Source organism: Eriocheir sinensis, chromosome 35, assembly GCF_024679095.1.
Source record: "Eriocheir sinensis breed Jianghai 21 chromosome 35, ASM2467909v1, whole genome shotgun sequence".
NCBI classification, from domain to species: Eukaryota; Metazoa; Arthropoda; class Malacostraca; order Decapoda; family Varunidae; genus Eriocheir; species Eriocheir sinensis.
The window spans coordinates 4,128,069-4,141,132 of NC_066543.1; the positions used below are offsets into that span (position 1 = coordinate 4,128,069).

Consider the following 13,064-nt stretch of genomic DNA (forward strand, 5'->3'; position numbering starts at 1 on the left):
TCCCACTTAGCACATGCAACCTATAAAAGGGTACTTTTGATTAAAAGCATATATGATGTATGTTCAGTCTACTATACTACTTAGTGGTACAGGGTTACTATACATATACTCTACTGGTCTATCGTCATTAATGAGTAAAATGTAAGTGAACTGGGTGATGTGATGACCCACTCCCACCTCCATGGTCACCCAGCCCGCTCCCACCCCCATGGCACTTCCGCCTCTCACATCAACTGTTTCCAAAGGCCGAAAAGGAGGTTAATCGGGTTTTTATGAGTGTTTTTTCACGTTCATGTAGAGGAAGGGTCCAACTACCACCAGAGTCATAAAACTACCCCTGGAAAGGCCCACAACGCCTTCGAAAGCCTTGCCTTGGGCGCCTGAAGGCGTCTCAGCCGAGTGGTGTTTTCTGGCGCCTTGCTGCCAGGCGGTGCCCATAGTGGCGGCAAAAGGTGTGCATGTAGTCAACGGTGAATTTGGCCATGAGCATCTTCCACTGGCCTCTTCCCCAAACCAAAACATATATATTACTCAAAGTTGTGGTCATTTCTTGCAATAACTTGGGTTTTTGGTGTCCCACGAGCACTTGTTTTCTCCTAACATATCACATAGAGATGCCACATCATCCCCTGACCAGCCAACATTAGCCACTTCTCTATATTCAACCCAGACACAGCAAGGCCTCTATGTCCCAGGTTATGGGTTCTAACCCACTCAAGCTCCCAATGGTAAGGAGAGGAGTAATGTGGCCATGCACAGCTAATAGCATATGCTCCCAACTTTACCTTTTGATGGCAAGAAAGCTTGAACAAACAATGTCTAGCACAACCACCACCTATAGGCCAATCAACTGTGAAGTTCAACTGTAAACCATAATCAACATGAGCTGCTTCATAAAGACATAAAAGTTGATGGGTTGAATGAACGATGTAAATATGCCCAAGGGAAATAGTAAGCATAAGCATTACAAACAACAAATGCACATATTTATTGTGTAAAAATTAACACATGCTTGTGCCAGCCTTAGTGACACTTGCAGCACCTCTATGATCTAAGTGTGCACAAAGATATCCATGTAAAAAAGTATATATGTATATAAAATAAATAATTATATGGCAAACGTGTTGCTGCAGCATTATTTGGCAGTGACTACAATAGAGGTCATCATACTGAACTTACATTAATCTTCGGCTTTATTATGGCAAGCAGCCATCTTCCATCCTGTATCATAAAATCCACCACCAACTAATCAATTAGTATGTACTTTATACCATTGATAAATGATGAATGGCCACTGGCCAGTGAACAAATCATGACATTACTGATATGTGGCTGGCCACAATGCAGCCTATCATGCTGTCCAGGGTTGTGAACTAGGTCACTCAACATGGAAATTAGTAGAATGTTTAAGCACTGTTATGAGACAAGATACACACATGTAGAATCTACTTTGAAGAGAGGAAAAATGGGGAAGATTCATTAGAAGGTTCTTTGATTACTTTAGAAGAACACAATAAAAATTGACCAGTCATGCTACACCTCACTCAGCACCCACTGTCTATGCAGATACTCATAACTTAACAAAGGAGCCCTTGAAGGTGCAGAAAATGGAAAATCAACAAACAGGTCTAATTATATAATTATATTGATTGCGGAAGACTGGGGGAAGGTCAAGGTCGACCATGAGGCCCCTCTAAGAATATCAGTGATAATGGTTCTATCAACCTCCATCCATACTTAAGACCATGCCTGCAACTAAGGCCATGGTGGCTTGATGATTTAAGATCATCTTTTGGTGTTTCTAAATAGTAAATTGTACTACTTGTCTAAGTGTATGGCATTTAATGGTAACTCTATACTATACATATTTTCTCAGTGATTGTTTCCTCATCGATATGAGATTCATAAAACATAGATCTCACACAAGACAGCTCTCAGTTCCCAGCAAGCCTGGCAGGGGAATATTCTATAATGTCTCCTCTAAGACAATGCCACTCCTTGACTTAAAGCACTCTCCAGTGCACTCCTTTATGGCTTGGAGTTTCATGTTTGAAGGTGCCCCACAGTTCTACAGGGTCTTCAAGGGTGCTGAGCACAGTGAACAGATTTGAGTCACTGCATACTCATGGGTACATGGTAAGCATTTCAGCCTGTTAAAATGAAACACAATATGGCTGAATCTTGAGTTTTCTTGACCTGACACAAAGCTTAAGGGTTTAATTTAATTGTGCAAGAATAAATATAAAGTATATGGATTGCATGTGACTCAGAACCCTAAGTTATGTGATGACCAAGATACTGCCTCATCTTTAGTAAGTACCCTAGCTGGTATTTCTCTCCTTCATTACATCTCTGTGCTACAGTGATTAGTGCGCCTAAGTGAATCTGCTGGCCCAGGTTTGAATCCCAGTGTGGGCAGTCAGTGTGCAGCCCACCCAGCGGTTTATCCTTTCTTTCAGGATGGTTGATAAATGGGTACCTGGAAAAACTTGGGGAAGATAAACTGTTGTGACCCAGATGTCACAATGGCCCTGTGTCCCAGATTAATGGGTTCTCATCCATCACAGGCTCAATGGGCAATGTTAAGGATATGAACACAACAGCCACATGCAACTAACAGCATATACTCTCAAATTGACCTTTACTGCTGTGTGACACAAATGCCTCGTACATTATCACTATTATTATTATATTATTAATTATTATTAATATTATTAATTATTATTATTCATCATTTTCATCATTTTCTATGTGGAAATCCATATCATTATCATCATTTTCTATGTGGAAATCCATAGAACTTTCTGGGGATACTGAATTCTCCTGTTTCATTATCATGACTGTGCTTCAAGTAAATGCACATGAACAACAATCTTCAAAGTTAAATCAATAATGCCACGGCCAGTTTGGCTTCAACTCTGTTTACAACAGTCATGTTTGAGTCCTTCCCTTGGTAAATGGGTGATAAACTTGTGCTTTCAAAGTTTGGGTTAGGAAACTGTACTAACCCACATGCTCCAATATGTTTTAAAGCCTAACATGAAGGACTTCCTACCTAACAAAAGCTATGAGACAGAGGAACCAGAGGCAATTACTGCACCAATGCAATTTGATTTTTTTTTTTACATAATTTCACATCCATTCTCATGTTTCTCTGAACAAAATACTTCAGAGTGAGATCTGTGTGAATAAATGGATGTTACTTGTTGACCACCATGTAAGCAATTAATCCTCTCACAAAACAAAAATTGTTCCATCTGACAATTATTGTAATTTCATAGCAAAAAGGAATCCACATGTAGCTATGTATACCATCAAATTTTAAAACTTATTTAATAAAATAATAATTTGCATAAAATTCAAATTTGCTAAAATATTATATAAGGTATAACCTGATGAACAATACACTTCGGATGCTTAGCTAATTGATTAAGTTATAGAAAGTTTTAGCACAAGGAGAACCAACTGAATTATATTTGTTTGGATTTTTTTTTTTTGTAATACATATTTTGATTATGCTATTTTTGCTGTTGATAAGAGAACATGCTAATGTAAAATCCTAAGTTAGAGTAAAAACTACAAACTCTAAGTATGCATTAATGATCTATGTAATCTTATATAAAAGTTTAACTTAATTCAGCTTACTATTAAAGAGCAATATTATAAGTACCAACTTTACGTCAATGTAAACCTTTAAAACTCATCGTGAATGTCCTCAAAGTCTGAGGCATCTTCGTAGTCATCGTACTCGTCGCCCGGCCAGGGCCCCCAGTCATCTGAGGAGCAGGCAGCAAAGGTTCCTTCACCTCTGAAAACAGCACACAGGATACAAGTTATTCTTCATTCTCAGATAAACAATCTGATAAGTACAGTTGGATGCTATTAGTGCATCAAGACAAGCCCTAGTAGTGCCATCTTCTATAGAAATGTTCAAAGAATAAATTACACTTTAATTTGTTTTCTTTAATGAAGTATAATCATAGCATAGAAAAAAATACCGATACCATTAGAAGGTAAGAACGTGAAGAATTATAGTTACTTTTCCAAGATATCTGATTCATTACCTGCACAGGTGGTCCTCTAAGGAGTTGCCACTTGCCCAGGTGTTGTAAAGAATTTTTTCGTCAGACGCCTCGGCCAAGAGCTCATCACACATGTCTTGCAGTCTTTGCAGGGAGAAGAAAAATATTCACATGATCACTTATTTTGCATTTAGCTCAACAAAAAAATAATGGCAAAAAGTTCTTCCTTTATGCATAAGAATGAATTTGTATAGGCCTCCTGAAAACAAAATTCTGAAGCAAAAGCCTTAACTAGCTAAGTTATAACACCACCTTTACTACTATCACATGTCATAATAGCAATAATAAAATAATATGGAAATATTAAAATTAATAATAAAATTAATAATCATTGGAGAAATAATGCAAATTTACAATGAACATCTATAATGTTAAAAATGTCTCATTATTAGATACGGTATATGAAAAAATCATAATACTCAAAATTTTCCAATAAAAGAAGAATATACAATATACAAACACGCAAAATTTATTTGTTTTCATCCGCCAACCAATACCATTCATGTCAAGTAAAAGATTTATTGATTTATTGGTTTCTGTTGGAAGGTTTGCATATATACAACTTAAGAATAATGCATAAAAGCACATAGAAACACACATTACTAGCATGATTATAATGATGACAATGGTGAAGGTGATGAAAATACCCCTCACTGGAGAATGACCCACAAATTAAGGTAACTCATCATAACTGAAAAGAGACATCCATACCTCCGGGACCAAACCGTTTCTTCCTCGTTCCCTGCGGCTGTTAGTTCCAGGGCTGCGAGTTTCTCTTGGCCGTCTACCATTTTTACGCCAAACCTGCACAAATGTCAAACTGAATTAGGCCTCATAAAAACTATTCTCAATAATAATAAATAATAATAATAATAATAAATTATGTACAAGTTTAGTAGCTTCCGTGAATACATGCTTTTTTTTTTCCATGGGTGAAATATGCCCCTTAGTAAAATGCATCATATCTTTGAAAGGGTTAATTTCTACACAATCATATATAATTATCTCTCAAGTCTGCCTACAAGGAAAGGGACTAAGTTAAACAAGAACTGCTCCAAGCCCACACTTACTTTTTCCATGCATCATCACACACACACACACACACACACACACACACACACACACACACACACACACACAGCATTAATAATCACACACACTACAGCATTAATAATCATATCATTGAAAGGGTTAATTTTTACAATCTATAATCATCTAATACCCAGCATCTTTAGAGTCTGCCTACCAGCCAAAGTGATATCAGGAGTAAAGAAACAACTGCTCTGAGCCTTCACTTACCCTTCCCACGCATCATCACACACACTTTCTGCAGCGTTAATAATGTCTTCATCGTGAGGCATCTGACTGCTGGCTGCTGCTTCCTCTTTAAGTTCAGAAAAAGCATCAACAAACTGTAAAAAAATATTGTAATAAGAGACAGTATCCTTCAATCTATCTTTTTCAATGATAAAATAATGAGTCTGCAATATGTCATCAGATTAAAATATTGATATGCATAAATACCTACACATTCTTTTAAGTATTCTGTGAGGGAATACATGCAACAGATAGAAAAGTACTTTTACCCAAGCAAAAATTTATCAAAATGAAAACACATGTCATTCATTTATTTTCTTTACATCAAAGAACACAGCTCAAGGGGAAAAAAAACAAAAGAATCTGCAAAGTACTGTTCCTGCAGAAGAATGTTAGAATATGCTAAAAGAATGATCAGTTTTAGGGAAGTGTCTTAATACTGCCTCCCTCTAATTGAGTCTTAACTATGGATATGAGGCATTTTCCAAACCCAATTACTCATACAGTTAAATGAGAATCTGTGACAAAACATCCAAGCTAGTGGTGAATAAGCAATTGGGAAATGTTTATATAACATTTGTATGCACAGCTTATGAAGATCACACAGACGTGGGTCTCACCTTTCTAGCGACAATCGTACAAGCATCACACTTCTGAGCCGCCTCCTTGTCTTGTGTTGATTCTGTGTCTATAAAGTCCACATCCTCTTTCCCCATTATGCACATATAGAGTGTTGCAGAGAGCAGAAGATTGTGTGGCAACTTCATCTTGAGTTTTTTGTCTGGAAAAAAGTTTGATATCAAATTAAGTCAATCCAGCCAACGTTATTTTAACTTAGTCATCATCAAAATATGCCAGACAAAAACAGTCTATGAATGACCTTTGACAAAAAATTACCCTTCTCTGGAGTGCTTTTAATCTGTTTATATCTTTTACTATGTGTGGAGATCATGGGTAGCAGCAGACCTATTCTGAGAAGGACCAAGGCCTTCCATAGAGTCAGCATATATGGTCTGTCTTTTGCATTCATTTATAGTCCTGGGGATCCAACAAGTGAGTTTCTTGGTTGTGTCTGAAAGATGCGTAATCACCCACGTAGACGACCAGCTCAAAAAAATTTCCTGAAGTGTTAGTGCACTTAGCTGTGATTGTAGGAATGGTCTGCCTCCCCTGCCCTCATCCCTGCGCATACCACCCTGCCAGCCTCTACAACTAGGTAAATACAAGTAGCTAAACACACACACACACAGACTCATTGATAACTTACTCACCCACAGCCTGGATAATCGTACAAGACAGCGTGAACTCTGCCTCCCCTGCCCTGCCTTCCTGCCTCTGTTGTGTTTACATGACCGTCACGTCCCCGGAGGCTGATGGCGACCCTGGCCTAGACTTACATTTTCCGCTAATCATCCCAAAGTTCATGGTTATAATGAATGTTTGGGTGTTTTTATTAATTTAGTGAGAATAATGTAACAAGAGACAAGGATAGTACCTGATAGTCCTTAATATTGGTATTGTTGTACTTTAGCGTCAAGTGTCCGGATGCTGGCGCTGGCTTGGCCTCTGGGAAGAAAATTGAACTAAAGTAAAAGACACAACAACAATCAACAATCAAGAATCAAGACTAAGGAGCAACAATAAACTATCAATCAATATCAATCATAAGTGGGAGCCGTTACAAAGGCAAGCCCACGCCTACTAATGGACTGACCTGCACCCTCCACCCGCCCCAACACCCAGCAGGAGGCTTGACAACAAAAGGTAAGGAAGAACACCAAGGAGTTAACTATTACATCAACTGAGTTAAGAATAGCCCTCACAAGACATTTCCTACCACAGACTCGAGGGCCAGTGTCCACCAAGGCTCCGCACAGCTTCAGCGTGTGCTCCAAACTTTACCTCGCCAGACAGTTACTAATCTAATAAGGTATTTTTTTTAATCAGTGCTCACCCTTTTGATGGCCTCCACAAAATCTAAAGCAGCTTGTGATTGAGTCATGGTTTTAGCAAGTGATTCTGAAGAAAACACAAAGAGAAACTTCAAAGAAATGAAATTCTAGCATTTGTCGAAGTTAGATGGAGTATATTCTAACATCAGGGAGATGGATCGTTGCTCTGCAGTGATTTCGTAATAGCTGAAGCTGATAATGTCCACGATGGTCATTATATGGCTTCATAGATTTGATACTTTTATTTGGTTAGTTCAAACATGACACCGGTTAGCCTTAATTCCTTCACATCACTGATAATGATTTAGCCAATGTAATCGGATCTGGACTGCGCACACTGACCTAAAGTTCCCTCGAAATTTCGCATGCCTTCGAAGACGCTGGACACAACACCGGTGTTGCTAAATGTTTAGGGGAATGTGAATATGGTATTATCATAGTCATGTAGCGTGCAAAAGAAATGATAAATAATTAAACCTACATCCTTTTTAACGACCACTAGGGTTATGATGGTATGTGGTAGTCGTCGAGCGCTGGTCCCGGATGTTAAGGCCTCAGGACAAGTGAACACTCTGTCTGAGGTTTGTGACCAGAAGGTCGATACTTGTGATGAATTATGGAAGGTGGGAGGATTTCAGTGGGAACCACTTTTGAAACAGCATTAAGAAACTGGATGGTGATAATGTACTATGGGGGGGATGTGGATGGTTCAGTAATCTCAAATGAGCAGCAAAACAGGCTCCAAATGATAACACTCGCTGTAAGGTTGTATATAAATATGTATTTAGTTTCCTTTTGCAAAGGTTAGCGGAGTACTAATAAAAATAAAAAATATGAAAGACTGACAGGCTGTAGGCCTCTAATCTAGCTAGCTAGCTACCGGCACAAGGGAGATTTGGAGAATACACAGAATGCTTATTGCTGGATGCGGAGGAGGAGGAGCTGGCGTGAGTGTCGGGCTCGGCAGAGGACGTTCACGATGGGAATGGGCGGTCCTGGTGATGGACAGACGGGCGGCGCTTGATGTGGAGATGGAGCGGCTCGGGTGGTGTGAAGAGGCGGGCGCCCTTTGATGTAGGGAGCAGCTTGGGGCAGTGGTATTTCGGCCCCCAAGACAGTTGAGGGGCAGGTTACCCCGCCATACAAGTTCCCATCCTGTAGTCAGTCTCACCCCGCAGGCCGTGGGTGGTTTTTCGGGGGGGCTGAGTGGAAAGATGGACACCTCTCACTCAACTCCAACTCGCTGCCTTTCCCTGCTAGGGCTGCTGCTCGTCTCCTGACTAGCCCGCCTCACACAGCAGACCGTGGGTGTGGTGTTCGTCTCCTCGCGTCTCCCAAGCTTCTGGCCTGCTGCAGTGGTGCTTATCTCCTCACTGACCCGTGGGTCTCCTTGCCCTCGCTTTCTCGCCTCTGCTCCTCGCTAAGCTCCTCCCCCTTCTTCACGTGACTCCCTCTCGGGATTACAATCAAACCCTACCTAACTAACTAACTAGTTATTGGTTTCTTGGAGGGGTTCGAGGCTTTGAGATGAGGGATTTCAGTAACTCGTTCATATATTCGCTCATTCGCTCGCCGTGTTATCTTCTCATAACCTTTTACGCACTTACATTCCTCAGCCACCCATTCACTCTTTCACTCATTCACTCTCACTCATTCACGCTCCCACTCGCTCACACTTACTCTGTCACTCACCGACTTACTCACATTCTCTCGTTCATTCATGCACTCGCTTACACTTACTCACTCTGTTACTCACTGACTTACTCACATCCTCGTTCACTCACATTCGGACCGTTACAGTCATAAAAGACGTAGCTTAGGCTGTTTCAAAATTATGCATGCTTTCCCACCCACACTCATCATTCATGAAGGAAAAGAGTTCAACATACTTAAACTTACTGAAGATATTAGCCTATGAATGCAATTTTCATCTCTATATATAGTTTCAATTGTCGTGCCGTTCATGGGCACTCTTTCTTCCGGGCCATTACACAATTACATATGAGCCGAATGATTCTGCGTGTAACAGGAAGACCAAAATTTTATGGACATGGTGCTTGGCTCGCGACCCAGAGGTTGCGAGTTCAGTCCCAGCTGGGTCACGCGGTGGCTTCTAGGTGGGTTTTAGCTACTTTTAGCTTTGTGGAGTATTTTTTAGCATTTTATTTGTTTCAGGTACATTGTCTTAATAGACTCCTCAGTTACCAACACCTATTCAACAACACCCAAAACTTCCTCCTCAACCCCAACCTCTTCCTCAACCTCCACAGCCTCTTCTACATACCCGACCTCCTGAACCCCTTCAACCCCAGGACCAATTCCTTGGTCTTCACAGCATTCTCCTTAATCTCCACAACCGTCTCATCGACCTCCACAATTTTGTCTTCGACCTCCCCAATCTCATTTTTGAACTCCACAACCTTCTCGACCTCTGCAATTTCCTCTACCTTCACAACTTTCTCTTCGAGCTCCACAGCCTCCTCTTGCATGTCGTGTTCATGTCAGTGGATAAATCGCTATACCGTGGGTCGTTAGAGATGAGCCAGACAAAAATGTTAAGTAGTAACTCACAAGTAGGATAGTAAAATAAAAGCACGCATAAAATGATAAGTTTATTGATCTTTCTATTTTTCTCATACACGGTTGCTACGATATGATGCAAACGAGAATGAGGGATGCTCATGAATATATATATATATATATATATATATATATATATATATATATATATATATATATATATATATATATATATATATATATATATATATATATATATATATACACACACACACACACACACAAGTATACATACACACATAAAGGTACCCAAATAACAAAACAAAAAAAAAATTACGCTTACACTGGACTAGGCCTCATGAGGTGTTCGGTGTTCCCGCCGTCACCGGCAGGAGTCTTTATCCACAACGTACTTATGTATACTTAAGTTATATGAAAATATATAAAAGTCACTATTTAAACAGAATAGTAAAAATCTATAAACTATCAAATCGTTTTCAACCGAAAATTTATTCACTCTACCAATTGATTCAGCTCTTATGATATCAAACCGATAATTTTTTTTTTTAAAAGATAAATTACAGCTTTCAAAATCAGTCCTGATATTCATGTCGGGTTTGATAATGATTTCTGAAAGTTGCTTCGTCTGAAAATAAACAAGTTTAAGAATTTTGTAATGCGAGTAAACTTTCGGTTACGTACATGACAATGCTAGAGGAACATTGAGGGTCCAGGCACCTCATTTTGTGAGGTGACATCACCCTCCCTACTGAAGAGGTACAAGCTGGAAATGCAAGCCACTCCAGTCTGAATGTAATAGTCTTGTTTTGCGAGTTGATTATCAATTATGGCCACGACGATGCTTAAGAAGCAAACACAGTTCACCCAGCTGCATTTCGCGGGATGGCACTGTCTTCATTACTATTATATGAAGAAAACAAATTGAAGATGGGAAAAATTCCATTTCATATGTAACAATTTTGCAATGCGAGAAAAAATTCTTATGTACATGGTGATGCACAAGGAATATTTACTGAAAAATAAGCAGGCCAAAGGCATAACAAAATTATAAGAAAGACCCTCGACACGCTGTTATTGAAAAAAAGAATACATAGCATGCCGAAAAATATGATCAATTTTTGTCAGAGATGCATCCTGAAGTCTCCTCTTGATCGAGTTTGTGATGTGCCTCTGGCTTCATTCATACATGGGTTCCTCCGGCAGGAGTCCTCCCTGCTGGACCCAGATGTAGCCGAGTGCGGACAAGGAGCAGTAGGCGTGGTAATAGCGTCCCGGGCTGCTGCACCACGACCAGTGGGGGCACCGGCAGCGAAATTCCGCCTGGAACTCCGTCTTGCACGCCTCGCCTGCCCAGCACGTCCGCTAAGGCACAAAACACACGAGACTAGAGGCGCCGTGCTGCTGGAAGCATTGCAAAGGTTCATGCTAAACTTGTAACAGAGAGAGAGAGAGAGAGAGAGAGAGAGAGAGAGAGAGAGAGAGAGAGAGAGAGAGAGAGAGTGTAGTAAAAAAAAAATAACGAATGTGTGTGTGTGTGTGTGTGTGTGTGTGTGTGTGTGTGTGTGTGTGTGTGTGTGTGTGTGTGTGTGTGTGTGTGTGTGTGTGTGTGTTTGTAATTCACCACTGCCTGATCACGAGTTGGACTCAAAATCGCCAGCAAGTACCCTCCCGACATGAGCAAGCTCATGCTCATTATAGTCGATCTCTGGGTACTGCCAGGACCTCACACACCACACACCCCATCCCCCTTGCTCAAGGGAATAACCACTCCTAGTCAACGGAAAGATTTCGGCCTGAGCGGGCTCGAACCGCCGCCTGTCTGGCAGTGAAGCCTGGCGACGCAGCGCTCTAACGAATTGGGCTACGGAGCGCGCGCGCGCGCGCGCGTGCGTGCGTGCGTGTGTGTGTGTGTGTGTGTGTGTGTGTGTGTGTGTGTAAGGGGAACGTTACCTCATTGTTAAACTCTTTGATGGAGGAGTCGAAGTGGGGACCCTTGGTTGGCTTGGCGTCGACCAGAACCACCCCGCCAAGCCCCACCGCCACCATCACCACCACCACCCGCAGCAGCATCGCCAGTACCAGTCAAAACCTTTAGATATATACACGGTTATATCATCAAGTTATGATAACAAAGGAATCAGCAACCACGTTTATACAGCACATAATCCATATTTTAGCCATTATGTTATGATAGTACGTTTGTTATTATATATATTACCAACTTAAGGAAAACACATAATTCGATATCCCTATTTAATTATGTTTTTTGGCGTACATAGGCTATTAATGGCGTTGCGATCCACTGTACTCGTTCATGTAGATAATTAGACACATGCTGCGATGTACATGATCCTTCCCCCCAAAATCTCTGATACTTCCGCTCGAGCATTACCTTCGGCTGACAAATGGGTACCAGTGAAAATCTGGGGAGGGTAAAATGGGGTATCTTGGATGTCGCAGCTAGCCCTGATATCATCATTAAATCTACGCTACTTTAGTATTTATTTACTCTTTGTATGCCGTTTTTATGTCTGACTCAAGGTGAAATATAACGTCTTCTTCTTCTTATTATTATTTTTCTTCTTCTTCTTCTTCTTCTTTTTATTATTATTATTATTATTATTATTATTATTATTATTATTATTATTATTATTATTATTATTATTATTATTATTATTATTATTATTATTATTATTATTATTATTATTATTATTATTATTATTATTATTATTATTATTATTATTATTATTATTATTATTATTATTATTATTATTATTATTATTATTATTATTATTATTATTATTATTATTATTATTATTATTATTATTATTATTATTACTTGTAGTAGTAGTAGTAGTAGTAGTAGTAGTAGTAGTAGTAGTAGTAGTAGTAGTAACAAAATGAAAATAAAAGACGATTCGCTGGCTACCAGTTCAAGAAAAAGTCTATGGTACGTTTTTACCACGTTTCACTTACCTAACTAACTTTTCTCTTAAGTCAATTACTAGACAACGTATTTCAAAGAATACGCATCACTAACAGTACCAGATATTTTTTCATTGAATGTTATCGGAAAAGAAGCGGACCAACCCTTCGTTACGCGAGAAACTGTTAGCATTCAAGGTCTAAGCTGAACCATCTCCAAATGTCCCTCCGGCATAGTAAACTAAAT

General features: G+C 39.7%; 1 long non-coding RNA gene across 1 annotated transcript; it reads right to left on the reverse strand.

Annotated features, from left to right (window-relative positions):
• Positions 1 to 5,381: 5,381 nt before the first annotated feature.
• LOC127007279 (uncharacterized) lies at positions 5,382 to 6,805 on the reverse strand. The gene is made up of 3 exons (XR_007760156.1): positions 6,671 to 6,805; positions 6,020 to 6,180; positions 5,382 to 5,494 (listed from the first exon to the last, which is right to left on the reverse strand). It is a non-coding gene; the product is annotated as an uncharacterized LOC127007279 (long non-coding RNA).
• Positions 6,806 to 13,064: the final 6,259 nt, after the last annotated feature.